The sequence below is a fragment of the Stegodyphus dumicola genome, chromosome 7 (genome assembly GCF_044657685.1).
Source record: "Stegodyphus dumicola isolate Sdum_Otavi_A_Nest chromosome 7, ASM4465768v1".
Classification (NCBI taxonomy): domain Eukaryota; kingdom Metazoa; phylum Arthropoda; class Arachnida; order Araneae; family Eresidae; genus Stegodyphus; species Stegodyphus dumicola.
Window position 1 is genome coordinate 138,518,776 of NC_140774.1, and position 12,531 is coordinate 138,531,306.

Below are 12,531 nucleotides of genomic sequence, written 5' to 3' on the forward strand. Positions count from 1 at the left end.
TTTGCCATATTGAAATAACCTAACCTAATCTCTGAAGAGAAAATTATTTTACACCCGATGAGAATCATACTTATTTATTCCCTTACCCTTAATACAATGAGTCTGCAAAACGAGGCTCTTAAACTTTTGTTAAATGTAGAAGCATCAAAATAAATTAACTCTTAACTTCACGTCTTAACGACAACGTTAACAGTAGAAGCCCTTGCGAAAACTAATATACACTTAAAAAGGAAGATTACTCTTGTCTGTCGAAATGCGTAACCATTTTAACCATTTAATCCATTTTAACTGAAATTCAATCCAAACGAAAGATAAATTTTTTTAATATTAATTTAACTGGATAAAGCTGATTAGAAATACTTTTTCACTCTTTGACTTTTAGAAATATTTGTTTCATTCAGCATTATTCTTCAAATTAATACTCGGGTATAAGCCTCGTATGAAACGCAAAGTGATGCTGAGAAGCTTATAAATGCAATGGTGTCGAAACTAAGGTTTTAAAATACGCTTAAAATTAGTTCAATTCGTTATATTCGTCGTTGTTCGTTGTATTAGTTTAGTTCGTTATATTAGTTCAGTTCATTGTATTCGTTGTTGTTCGTTGTATTAGTTCAGTTCGTTGTTGTTCGTTATATTAGTTCAGTTCATTGTATTGGTTGATGCTCTTTGTATTTGTTCAGTTCGTTGTTGTTCGTTATATTAGTTCAGTTTATTGTATTCATTGTATTAGTTCAGTTCTTTGTATTCGTTGTAATAGTTCAGTTGTGTTGAAAATATGTTGCAATTATGATCACATCTCGTTGATAACATCATATTCATCAAAATATAAACTAAATTATAAAATTTATCCATATGTGAAGATGCCTTATATGTCCTCAGTAACAGAAGTTCGATAAATTATGAACTATGCAAGTGAATAATCGTTTACAGCTTCGTATGTGTGAATAAATTTCATGCATAATAAAATCTGTTCCTTAATATTCAGCTACTTTTAATAGAGGTTGTGTCTCTCAATAGCCAGGTTTAATAATAAGTTCTTTTATTTTACACCAGTTATGTTGAATATAGTTTCAAATCTCCAATGACGTCAAGGACATTCCGAGTGAAAATTCTTTAATTGTAATATTCTTGCCGACAGCTCTTTTTATCAGGTAACATAGCAGAAATAAGGCGGAGGTAATAACTTGGACACATTATATCCTGAAATTGGCAGTCTGGAAGAGAGATGAATAATACAAATTGGTATAAAATTAAGGTACTTGCAATTATCTCTTTTGCTTGTATGTATGCAATAATACATGATCTTCAATCTCATCCGTTTCTTTATTTTACATCTGGCCCTTCATAGTTTGTAATCTCATATACTCATAATATGCGTTCTTTGTTCCTGCATCCTATGTTCAGTAGTCATACTGCTACATATCTTCAAGTTTTACATTTTGCATATAGGTATTTCTTGCCTTTTTACTTCCTTGTACGACATGAGGGAAGAATTGTAATCATGAAAAATTTTGGATATCATATTTCAACGGAAATGTACATTTTGACCGTTCTCGAATCCATTTGAACTATTACTTTGCATGTCATCTGTACGTCCAGACAGAATAAAGGACACTTTTTTTTCCAAAACAGATAGTAAAATTGATTTAAAATGGTTTCAAAAGGGTCACTTGGAGACGTCTGTAGCTATGACGTATGTATGCATATATCTCGATTAACTCAAAAACGATTAGCCGTAAAACGTTGAAATTTTGTATATGGAACTGCCATAGCATCTGGTTGTGCATTTTTTTTTCAATCGGCAGTACCAAACCTGTATATGTACTTTAACCCTTATCCGGCTTAAAAGTCTTTACTCGTCCTTTATTTTCGCTATCGTTGTTCGTAGTCATATACTTACAAATATAGTAGTGTTTTAAATAATAAAAATATTAGTATTTGGGCAATGTCAAATTTTTAAAGGAAATTTATTTTTTACAAATAATGAAATCTAACTTTTAATTCGATCTGCCGATTCCTATACTTATATTTGGGAAAATTTAAAAGAAAATACTAACTCCCATACGGAATTAAAAATCTGACCGGGATATTTAGCTCTAAAATTTTAATTTTGGGAGTAATTTTCAACTTTACTTGAGGGATATGTTAATTAAGTTAGAATAATTCAAAGAAATAAGCTTAAATGAATTGCAACAATAATTACGCATAACTTGGCTGTGGAAGACAGGCATTTGGTGTCCATATCAGTTTTTTTTTTTTTTTTTTTTTTCTTTTTTTTTTTTTTTTTATGAACTTTTCGTAGAACAGTCCGGAGCTTAAATGTCACTATGGTTTGGATTTTACTTCCATTAAGGCCTTATTTTGGAAAAAGAGATAACACAAGCAGATATGACGGCTTGTCTCTAACATGGCCCCTGTTTGGTAATAAGGGACAATATAGGCCTCTTATTATATATGCTGCTTAGGTTTACTTTATTACGGGTTTTATGTGATGTTATGTCGGATAAGTGACCAATATGCACTCAATTGAAATGTCACGAGGCGTCCAATTTTAAAAGCTAAAGATTTGAGAAATACCCTTTCTGAATATGATCTTAATCATATTTTTTAATTCTGTTGTTTACAAATGGTTATTCTCAATTTGATTAAATTTATTAATTAAGTTCGGAAACAAAGACGTACCTTGCGTTTGCTTTATATGTTGACAGCATAACCCTATAGGGGGTATAAAATAAAATAAATGCTATTGAAGTAAAACTAAAAAATTACGTAAGATATATATATCACTACAAAAATAATGTTTACATTATGCTAAAATAGTGCTAAAATAAGGTGTAAATTAGAGCAATAATGGAAACATACAGATACGAGGGACAATCTGGAATAGCAACTCGAATTTGGTTAAGCAATTTAGTAAGAGACTATCTCTCTAAGACGACCATCTTTGAAAATAAAACACATTAGTATTTCTCAGCTAAACTTAAATAACAAACATCACCTGTCGAAGACAGCCGCTTCTACAGGAGACCAGAATCATCTGGAACTTAACGGTGTTCTTAGAACGTGTTTACTGTATTTTAAGTTGAAATTGCAATTTTTTTATTTTAAACTTCTCATTTTCCTACGATAACGTTTTTAAAGAATAATGCCTTCATTCTTATATATCATATAGCCTTCATTCTTATGCAAATGTACCAATGTAATCCAAAATGAATTCTTGTTTATTAATTTAGTATTTAATATATGAATTCTGTATACTTACTATCGAAGTTTATCTACTTTTATGTTAGTTTATTACTATAAAGTTTCTAATTTTTATTTTCTTTCAACCTAAATTACGTACATTATCTTATATTAGCTTCATGTTGCCAAGTGATTGCAATTAGTGTAAGTAGATTAGCCAGACAATAATTATGCTTTATTGCTTATTATACTGCGGAGATTTACATCGATTCAGAAGTTAGTCATAAAGTTAGGATTTTAGCTGAGTATTTGTTCCGAATTAGATTGTGCTTCGTTTTAACTCACCTTTGACACGTCTATTTTCAAAACGTTGGTAGGAAGATTTTTATTGTTGGCATTAGGAGAACAAGCTTAGGTATAACAATGGGCAAAGTAAATATCCTGAAACTTATTTTCCAAACCAGATATTAAATATATTTCCGATCTTCATAAAAAAATTTCATAAGTGCAAAACTCACTAGATTGACAGACTGGAATTTGATAGAAAGTACTTCCCAGTCATCTTCTTAATGATCATCATTCCCTTAAAGTACCTTATAAATCAGTATTTCTAGAAAGTACTTTAAATTTGTGTGCTAATTCATTGAGTCCAAGAAGAACACTTTTAGTATAGCGTTGCGTATACATACATACCTCTCACTTTTCGAAGGGATTTAAAGCAAAAATTATCGCTCAATTTCAGCAAGAAGTAAAATGCCGTTATAATGATTCTTAATGAATCTTATGGATGTTTTACAAAACAAAAAGTCCTTTAACAAAAGCTAATTCAGTGCTTTATGAATACTGATAACAGATGTGCTGCCTAGAAAGGAGATTTTCCTTGCATTCTCAAGAAAGGTTTAGAAGAAATACTGTTTTAAGCCTGATATGTTTGATCCACGACATAAGATACCACTCTAGAAAGCTAGGTGATCAGTTCAGGCTGACTGATTCCGAGTCCTAGTGCAAGTCTCGAAGCCATGGACATTTGTAAATGTGGTGTATATGAGATGCATAGGGCTACTTAAAATCTGTCAAGCCGAAAATACTGCGAGTAAGAGAAGGTCAAATATACTGAGAAGTCGAAGGAGGAGAAGCCTTGGATTACATTCCTTGAGGATTCCCGATCAGAATTATAATGGAGCTTTGGCAGATTTTTTTGGTGTGCTTTGTCTAACTTAAAGAATTGAATCGAATATTTCTAATATTGCAAATGTTTTCTTTCTGTATACAGAGAAACCTCGGTTCACAATTTTTGTTTGTTCCTGAAAACGAATCGTCAACCGAAATGTTTTAAAACCCGAAATAACTTTTCCCATAGGAGTTAATATAAAATTAATTAATTCGTTCCTGGATCACTAAAGATTGCTTATATAAATTTTACATCATTATTTTATGCATAAGTTCTTAACCCCCAACCAATGGTAATTATTAAACATAGAACAAACATCGCAAATACAATATTACACAGATAAAACAGAGAAAACTTAATTTATTTTTACTGCATCTGTACGAGGAAGAGTGGATGTATAAATGAGAAGGTGATGAGAAAAATTTTGCTTAACCCCTTGACATACAATGACGTCTGGGAGACGTCATTTCATATCTCATTGTAAACTTTGAGGTCTTCGAGACGGCAAGAACCAGTCGTGCCTTGATCCTGTTTTGTATGTTTTCCCCCTCTTAACAGACAAATATTCTGTTTCGTATGTTATCCCCCTCTCTTATTTGTATGTCAAGGTGTTAAGGATACCCTTCGATAAAAATATAATACAATTGTTGTCTTCTCAATCTTAAAGCATCATTTGACTCTGTGTGAGACTCAATGAGCCTCCGTTTCACTCAAAATTAGTGCAATGCGATTTGCTGCTACATACCTTTTAAAATGTTTCCAAAATGAGACAACATTGTCATTGGAAATACTTATGCTGTAACTTTCTACTGTTTTATCACAGTGATGCAGTCACCTGTAAACTTTGCATTGTACCCTTTTTTACTAATTTTGTACATTAAAGATAAGGATAATTTTTCTTTCTTCCTCTTCTTCTGAAGACATATCTTCCACAATCGCTTTCTGTTGCTGCTTCTGAAGTTGTTATCATTCTTTCTTGTTGACCTCATTTTATAATCCTCTATTCTCTTTCTTAACCTAGCTTCTCTACGTTTACTCTTTCTTAACTTCTTAGCTCAGGGTTTGCATAAAAACACAGTATCATAGGTAACAAAGACTTAGTGTCAACAAAAATGCTCAGCGCCTTGTACTTGCAACCTATGATATCGTCCGGGCCGAATTTATGCTCCTGTAAGTCACTTGTTGCCAGGCTTTGTTAACGAGAGTTAAGCTAACGAAAATATTAAAAAGATGTTTCTGAAAGTCCGTGCATGTTAATTATGAGTCAAAGGTTACTTCAAAACACCTTTAAAAATCATACTCTGCCGACATGATTGTTCGTAACTCGACACACTTTCGGTCATTCGAGGCTATTTTCATTCATATAATTCGTTCGTTAGCCAGATGGTTCGCTCGAGGTTACACTGTATAGCAGGCCAACATCCTTGTTTATTGAACAATCTACTTTTCAGTAGCCATAGGAAGCATCGATAATGGAGTTTTAGGGTTAATGTTGTAACTGAAAGGTAAAGTCCTTCAGAACCTTTTAGCCAAATAGCGAGTTATAGCTACGTTTTTAGCAACTCACAAAATATAAAAGAAGGCTAAAATAACCTTTTCATTTTATCTTAATATAATCGAAAAGGTATAACTTACACTACAGACAAATGTTCCATTACTTGTGGGTATTTAGGCTAACATAACATAGAGTTCAAACTAAACTTTGATAACTTAGTCTGAAATTACACATTAAATAGACTAAAAATAGGCTGGCTCAGCTATTTTATAGGGCGCGTATTTTAATATCGGCTAGAGAGAACGCTCAAGCCAAAAAAATTACCTATAAGCGAAACTGGAGGAAAATATTAACAGCAAAATGGGATTATCAAAACCTCTAATCTAAACATTTAAGTCCTTCAGCCTAATTTGCATTCTAGTGAGGAATACGGAAAGGAGAAGTTATAGTAAAGACTAAATCATAATAACTAGTTAATTAACATAAGGATACTTTACAGTTTACTCAGAATTTTATCAATCGAATCTTAAAGAAATGAAGTGATGTTAAATAAGGTATGTTGAGCGATGACTGTTTCTGAAGCAATGGACAGTAATAAAAAAAGTCTCGGAAAATACTCAGCTGTGAAAAAACATATTTAACTATACAGACATTTAAAAACATAAAAGATTTTTTTGCAGAGTTATATGAGGGATTGTCTTGCATTCTAAATGTATCTCTAGTAATTTCTTAATTGCATTTTAAAATCTTTACATTTAATTTCTATTTATCTGTAATAATTAATCATTTCATAATTTTAAATGGAATGACCAATAGCAAGCAATAAAAGCCAGTTTAAGCTCGTAATTGAAATTTTCTAATTAGCCGGACTTTTGCATCTTAAGCATTCATAGAATATCCGAATATATCTGCGTTTTCTTAGGAAGCTACCGCATACGAGAAGAGACAGAGAAAAACAAGGAACATACATATATATATATATACAACCAAGCCCCCTAATGGAGTTCTTGCTGAAACACTCATTGACAGTTTCAGTCAAGCAGACTGCCAATAAATGTTTCAATAAGTTTAAGCTCTCACTGAAACACTAGTTGACAATTTGCTTGAATAAATGGTCGATTCTTACTTCACACTTTTACTGAATGTTAAATTATGCTGAGTGTTAAAAAATATAAGCATTGTGTGAACAACAGAAAATTACCATTTTCAGACTGTATACAAAGAATAAATCAAGTAAAAGTTCAAGACACGTGACTCAGATGTAAAGTTTACTGAGCAATATAAGACACATTTTTCGTTTTGAGGAAAAGTCAGTTTCCTAATCTTTATTGAATTAAATATGATGTGATATTCGAGAGCACATAAACTATTAAATTAATTTAATTTAAAAATCTTTTAATTATTCAAGATGAAGTATTCTGGGCTAGCAGTCTTAGATCGCCATTTCTATGTTAAAAACCTTTTTAAACCTCACTTTTATTCCCTTTTTCTTCAATCTTAATGAGTTTTAGTATGTAGTAATTTAATTATGTATCGCCTTCTTTTTGTGTCATTTGAAATCAAAGAATTATTAAGTTTAATTCTTAGATTAATGAAAATTTTCTTTCCAAAATGGGGTTTTTAAATAAATTTAAACGAATTTTCAGAATTGAATTAATTCAAATTTAATTCTGGAATTTTACGTAATAATTTTACTGTCATATTTTATACGCATTTTTAATTTTTTTAATTAAAGTGGCATTTTTACCATTTTGAACTCGAAGACATTTTTATTAAAAAAGAAATTGTAGAAACATATACGTTCTTTTTATTTTTAAAATAAGATAAAAATATTTAAATCCCTTAACTTAGTAGATTTCATATCTAAGCAAAAAGTGTTATTAGTACCTCTTAGTCGCACACAGTTGATGTTTCTTCTTTATTTCGATTTTTGTTATCAATTCATATATTTAAATATTAATCAAGTTTTACACATTTTTCAGATAAAACGTTTTATTGACAGAGAGACAAGCTTATTTGAAAGTAATTTGCAATTAATTATCTCTCTGCCCCATGCGTTATCTAGTGCTGTAAGAGGTTAGCACGTCCAGCTAGCAAGTACAAGTTCCGTGGTTCAAATCTTTACGAAGACACAGCTGATTTTTCATGTTTCACGTTTCAGAAATCTTTATAATTTGTATGGTAGCAAGCATTAACTAAAATGTAATGTGTAATAATTCTTCATCACCTGGATTTGATCGAGTGGTTCTGTGCTGTTTAAGCGAAGGTGTTTTTAGAGCGTGTTATGCCTGCTTGAAGACCACGTTGTTACTTTGAATTACTTAGCCATTTGATTCTGTGACATTGAGTGCTTCTAACCATTAGGCTTGTTTCCTGTGAGCCGTTAGGCTAAATTAATACATTTTATTTTCAGTTCAATGTTACCTGTTTGAGTTAAACCTGAAGTGTTGGCTTTACGTAAGCCCAAGTGAGGCCATTTATTCAACTATATGCGGTCGAATAAAGTGTCCTTTATATTCTTCTTTTGACTTTTCTGGTTGTTTAGATCAGAAAAGTCAAAAGTTCAAAAGTTTATGTCTGGTTAGACCTGAGGATAATTCTTTATGCACACTTTATAGAGCACGTTAGTTTATGCTTCCTAAAAATACGTGAGTCCATAGCCTTAATAAATGTATTAGCTGCACTCATCTTGAATGTTAAAATCTAAAAAAGTAGCCTGTATTTGCATTTATTTCTATTGCAAACACTGATTGCATTTCGACGAACAAGAAATGGTTCCATGTTCTGCAGGAGCATATTGCTTATTGAAAAAATGTAAATCATTGTAAATACCATGGATATTTAGAGCTTTGTAGTGAACAAAAAAAAGAGAAGTTAACAAAAAGTGTTAGAAGAAATGGTAGAAATGGAAGAAATGGTACCTTATAAGGTATTTCTGCCGCCTTCGTAGTGTAGTGGTCAGCAAGCTCGGCGCGTATTCGAGAGGTAAGTGGTTCGAGTCCCGGCGAGGGTATTGCTTATTTCTTCATCTCTCCTGCTTTAAAAAATACCTAATGTCTCTACAGAGGCGCCTGTACTAAAAAAGGTGGTGGAAAATGATTCTTCACCACCACGATTTGACGATAGGGTTCCCTAATCCCCAGTCGCCCTTTAAAAGGGGAAATATATAAGGTATTTCTCCCGCCTTTTCTTAGCGTACCTTCGTGGTGTAGTCTTTCAGCACTCTTGACGCGTATTCGAGAGGTCCGTGGTTCGAGTCAGGCGAGGACATGGCTCACTTTTCACATCTCCTGCTTCGAAATAGCCTAATGTCTCTACAACCTGAAAACAGTATTGAAATACATTCGAACAGTAAAAATGGGAGTCAATTTACTTTTTCTACTTAAAATATGTAAGTAAAATTGACAGATTTATTGAACTTCGAACAAAAACTTCGGAAAGATCTACTTCAAAAACTGCGGCAGCTCTTAGGATAATGTTTTTAGCAAATAATTCTTTTTTTTTAAATTGTTAATGGGCAGCAGTTAATAGGAATTGCAAATTATCTGATTTCTCCATTTCTTACGTAAGACAGATTTATGATATATTAGCTCCAAAATTTACAGCCCTCCTAATTTAGTTTAAACTGTATCTTGTCAGCGATAAACTCTACTTACCAGATATACGTTAAGCTTCCGCAACCTCAGGTTTGACGTAGGATCTTCCTAACTGGGCTGTGAATTAATTTTAATATAAGAGAAAATAATATAGAATATTAATTTAGAGCGAATCCGGGAAATGTTTTAACTAAAAAGGATGGAGAGGAAAAGAATTAATAAAATTATTGCGATTTCTTTTAGTTTGTAGAGTCCAGGTGGTTGAACTTCTATCTGAAATTGGAGTAGCGGGAAACTATAGAAAAGTACCCTTTATTAAATCTTTTGAAAATTTACAATGCGTCATCTCTCCCGCTTCCAAAAAAATCCTAATGTCTCTACACTGGCGCCCGAACTAAAAGGATGTTGGATGATGATTCTCCTCACCCAGGATTTGGCGATTGGGTCCCCTAAAAGCCCCAGTCACCTTTTAAAAAGGGGAGTATATAAGGTATTTCTCCCTCCTTCCTAGCGTGCCTTCGTGGTGTAGTGGTTCTGCACGCTGGACTGGTATTCCAGAGGTCCGTGGTTCGATTCCCGGCGAAGGCGTTTGCTAATTTTTCATCTCTCCTGCTTTTCCAATTAACCTAATGTCTCTATAAGTTGAAAAAAAAAATATTGCTTATTACAGTGAAAAGAAGAGTGTCTGTTGTTGCATTGAACACAATGCCAAAACAATAAAATAAAAATAAAATCTGAAAGCTTTCAGATTTTACATTACGTCCGGCGTTTTTTAACTATTTGTGTGTTACCTTTATTTATTAAATATTATGTTCTTCACATCTAAATCATAAAATTCAGTTCAACAGCAATATCGCGGAATAATTTTAAAATGAGCATATCTTTAGAATTTCCGATACACAGTCTCACGCGTTAAAGATAATTTTTTTTTCGTACAGTGTTGCCATTGCTCGCGTTGAAATCGTTGAGTTTGTGAATTAATGAACAATTCGTTAAAGTTTTACATAATGTAAAACAGATAATGAAACAAAATCCAGATTTCAAATCTGGGTTCCCAGATGCCCATATTCGGGTGGAAACGTACATTATTCAAAAACTTTGATGGCTCTAGGTAGGCTTTTTGTTTTATCACAGTGGGAGAAACATACATACATCTATGCAGATTCTTCATTATTTAATTTTTTAAATAGAACGCAGGGCTCTAATATTTGGTGGGAACAATTTGAAAAGTGAACCGACATTTATCGTGAACCATCTCAAGATGCCAAAACGAAATTAATAGTGCTTCTAGGCAAATTGCGCCTTTGGACTAATACTAATAAAAAATAAAAAGATACCATGGTCAGTAACAAAAAAGGCCACTTGATTAAAGCTACTTGTTAAAGCCACTTGGTTAATGGGATGATTAGAATGAAGCCGTTAAGAACCTCATGAAATCCTATTTCCTGGCTTTATCTGACATCGAATCGTTGTCGGGTTTAAATATTTGTGGTTTCTTGTCTACATGAAATAAGAGCAATATTCCTCTGTGAACCTTTTATCTGGGCGTTTGAAGAATAAGAAGTACTGTAATAGAGTTTTGGTTGCTATCATCGAACTGTTCTTGATTGATTGTTGCAAAATTGGAATCGATTAAGTAATTTAATTAAAACAAGCATACAAGAGTTCCTTTCCTTCTTTATCCTGATTTAAATCCAGTTACACACTATCACATTTCATTTATTTAATTAATGGTCACAGATTTTTTTCGAGGCCTTCTTTCTTTTACTTCCTTGCACTAAGTAAAGAAAGTATCGGAATTGAGAAAAATTTCGGGTATTATATTTCATTATAAATATCTATTTTGACCGTTCCTGAATAAATTTGGACTATATTTTCCTGACTCTGTATTTATGAACAGAATACAGGATTGTTTTGGTTTTTCAAAACGTAACTTTAACGCGGTCTCCTGCTTCCTATAATTTTATTTGGGAACGTTTTACACTCGTTATGAGAAAACAAAATTGGAAGAAATTTGACTTCCTTGAGAAAAAAATTGACCAGAATTGTTTTAATTTAAAAGTTTGCAATTTTCGATGTCATTTTCAATTTGTATTGAGAGATCGGTTAGTTAGAATTCTGTGAATCGATTAGTTAGTCGGTTACTTAGATCAGTAAGTTAGTATAATTCCGGGAAATAAGTTTAAATGAAGTGCAGCAAGAAAATTGTGTATAATTTAATAGTCACATGAAATCATATGGTGGCATCAGATTTTTTATGCTTTGGTTTTTCACGTGCTTGCTCAGTCTACGAATTCATTAGAGCGCCATAGTTTAAACTACAAGGAAGAAACTTAACCAGCAACCGGTCGACTTGTAGCAGACTCTTAACTGTTGCTACCGCCATCTGCCTTGCCTAGTGGGTGACGCAGTTAGATTAAAAGTGATGACCGGGCATTCGGAAGCGTAAATGTGAGCTTAAGTAAAGTACGTTGTACGATCCAGTTGAAAATTGTAGTTTAGAACAAGAGCATTGTGTGGTAGCCAGTAAAATTGCTGTACTTTTCCGTCAGTAAGTGAAGGAGACTTAAATTTGGAGTTTTTATTACTTTCAAATTAACTCACCAGCGGTGAGAAAATAAAGTTAATCTGCTATATTATATTTTGTGGTTCTGTTGCTTCCATAGGCAGTTTAAACTAGGAATGATAACTTGCCATCACAATAAGGGAAATGTTTGAGGACTAGTGTTTGGTAGAGGTACTTAATTAGGTAGAAAGCCTTCAGTCTAATTTTAGTAGCACCAGAGATCGAATTTTATGATCTCATCCACCTACCTCTAATAATAAACTCTCCATATGGTTTGGTAACTATTAAGTGCCATATTCCGTGAAGATGCTATATTTACAAAAATCAGTAATTTATGAGGATGTAGAGTCATTAGTTTTTTTTTTTTTTTTTTTTTTTTTTTTTTTAAGCAGGAGGCATAAAAAATGAGTAATGCCCTCTTCGGGACTGGAACCTCGAATCTTTCGAATACGCGCCGAGTGAGTTGACAATTACACCATGAAGGCATGCTAAGAAAGCGAGAGAAAGACTTTATAAGTTA

General features: G+C 32.6%; 1 protein-coding gene and 1 non-coding gene across 2 annotated transcripts in view; both read left to right on the forward strand.

The window, feature by feature from the left end:
• Positions 1 to 12,531, forward strand: part of LOC118188104 (putative G protein-coupled receptor CG31760) — a 367,683-nt gene that overhangs the window by 258,989 nt on the left and 96,163 nt on the right. The gene's annotated exons all lie outside the window — the stretch shown is intronic.
• TRNAT-GGU (transfer RNA threonine (anticodon GGU)) lies at positions 9,960 to 10,033 on the forward strand. Its single transcript has one exon. It is a non-coding gene; the product is annotated as a tRNA-Thr (tRNA).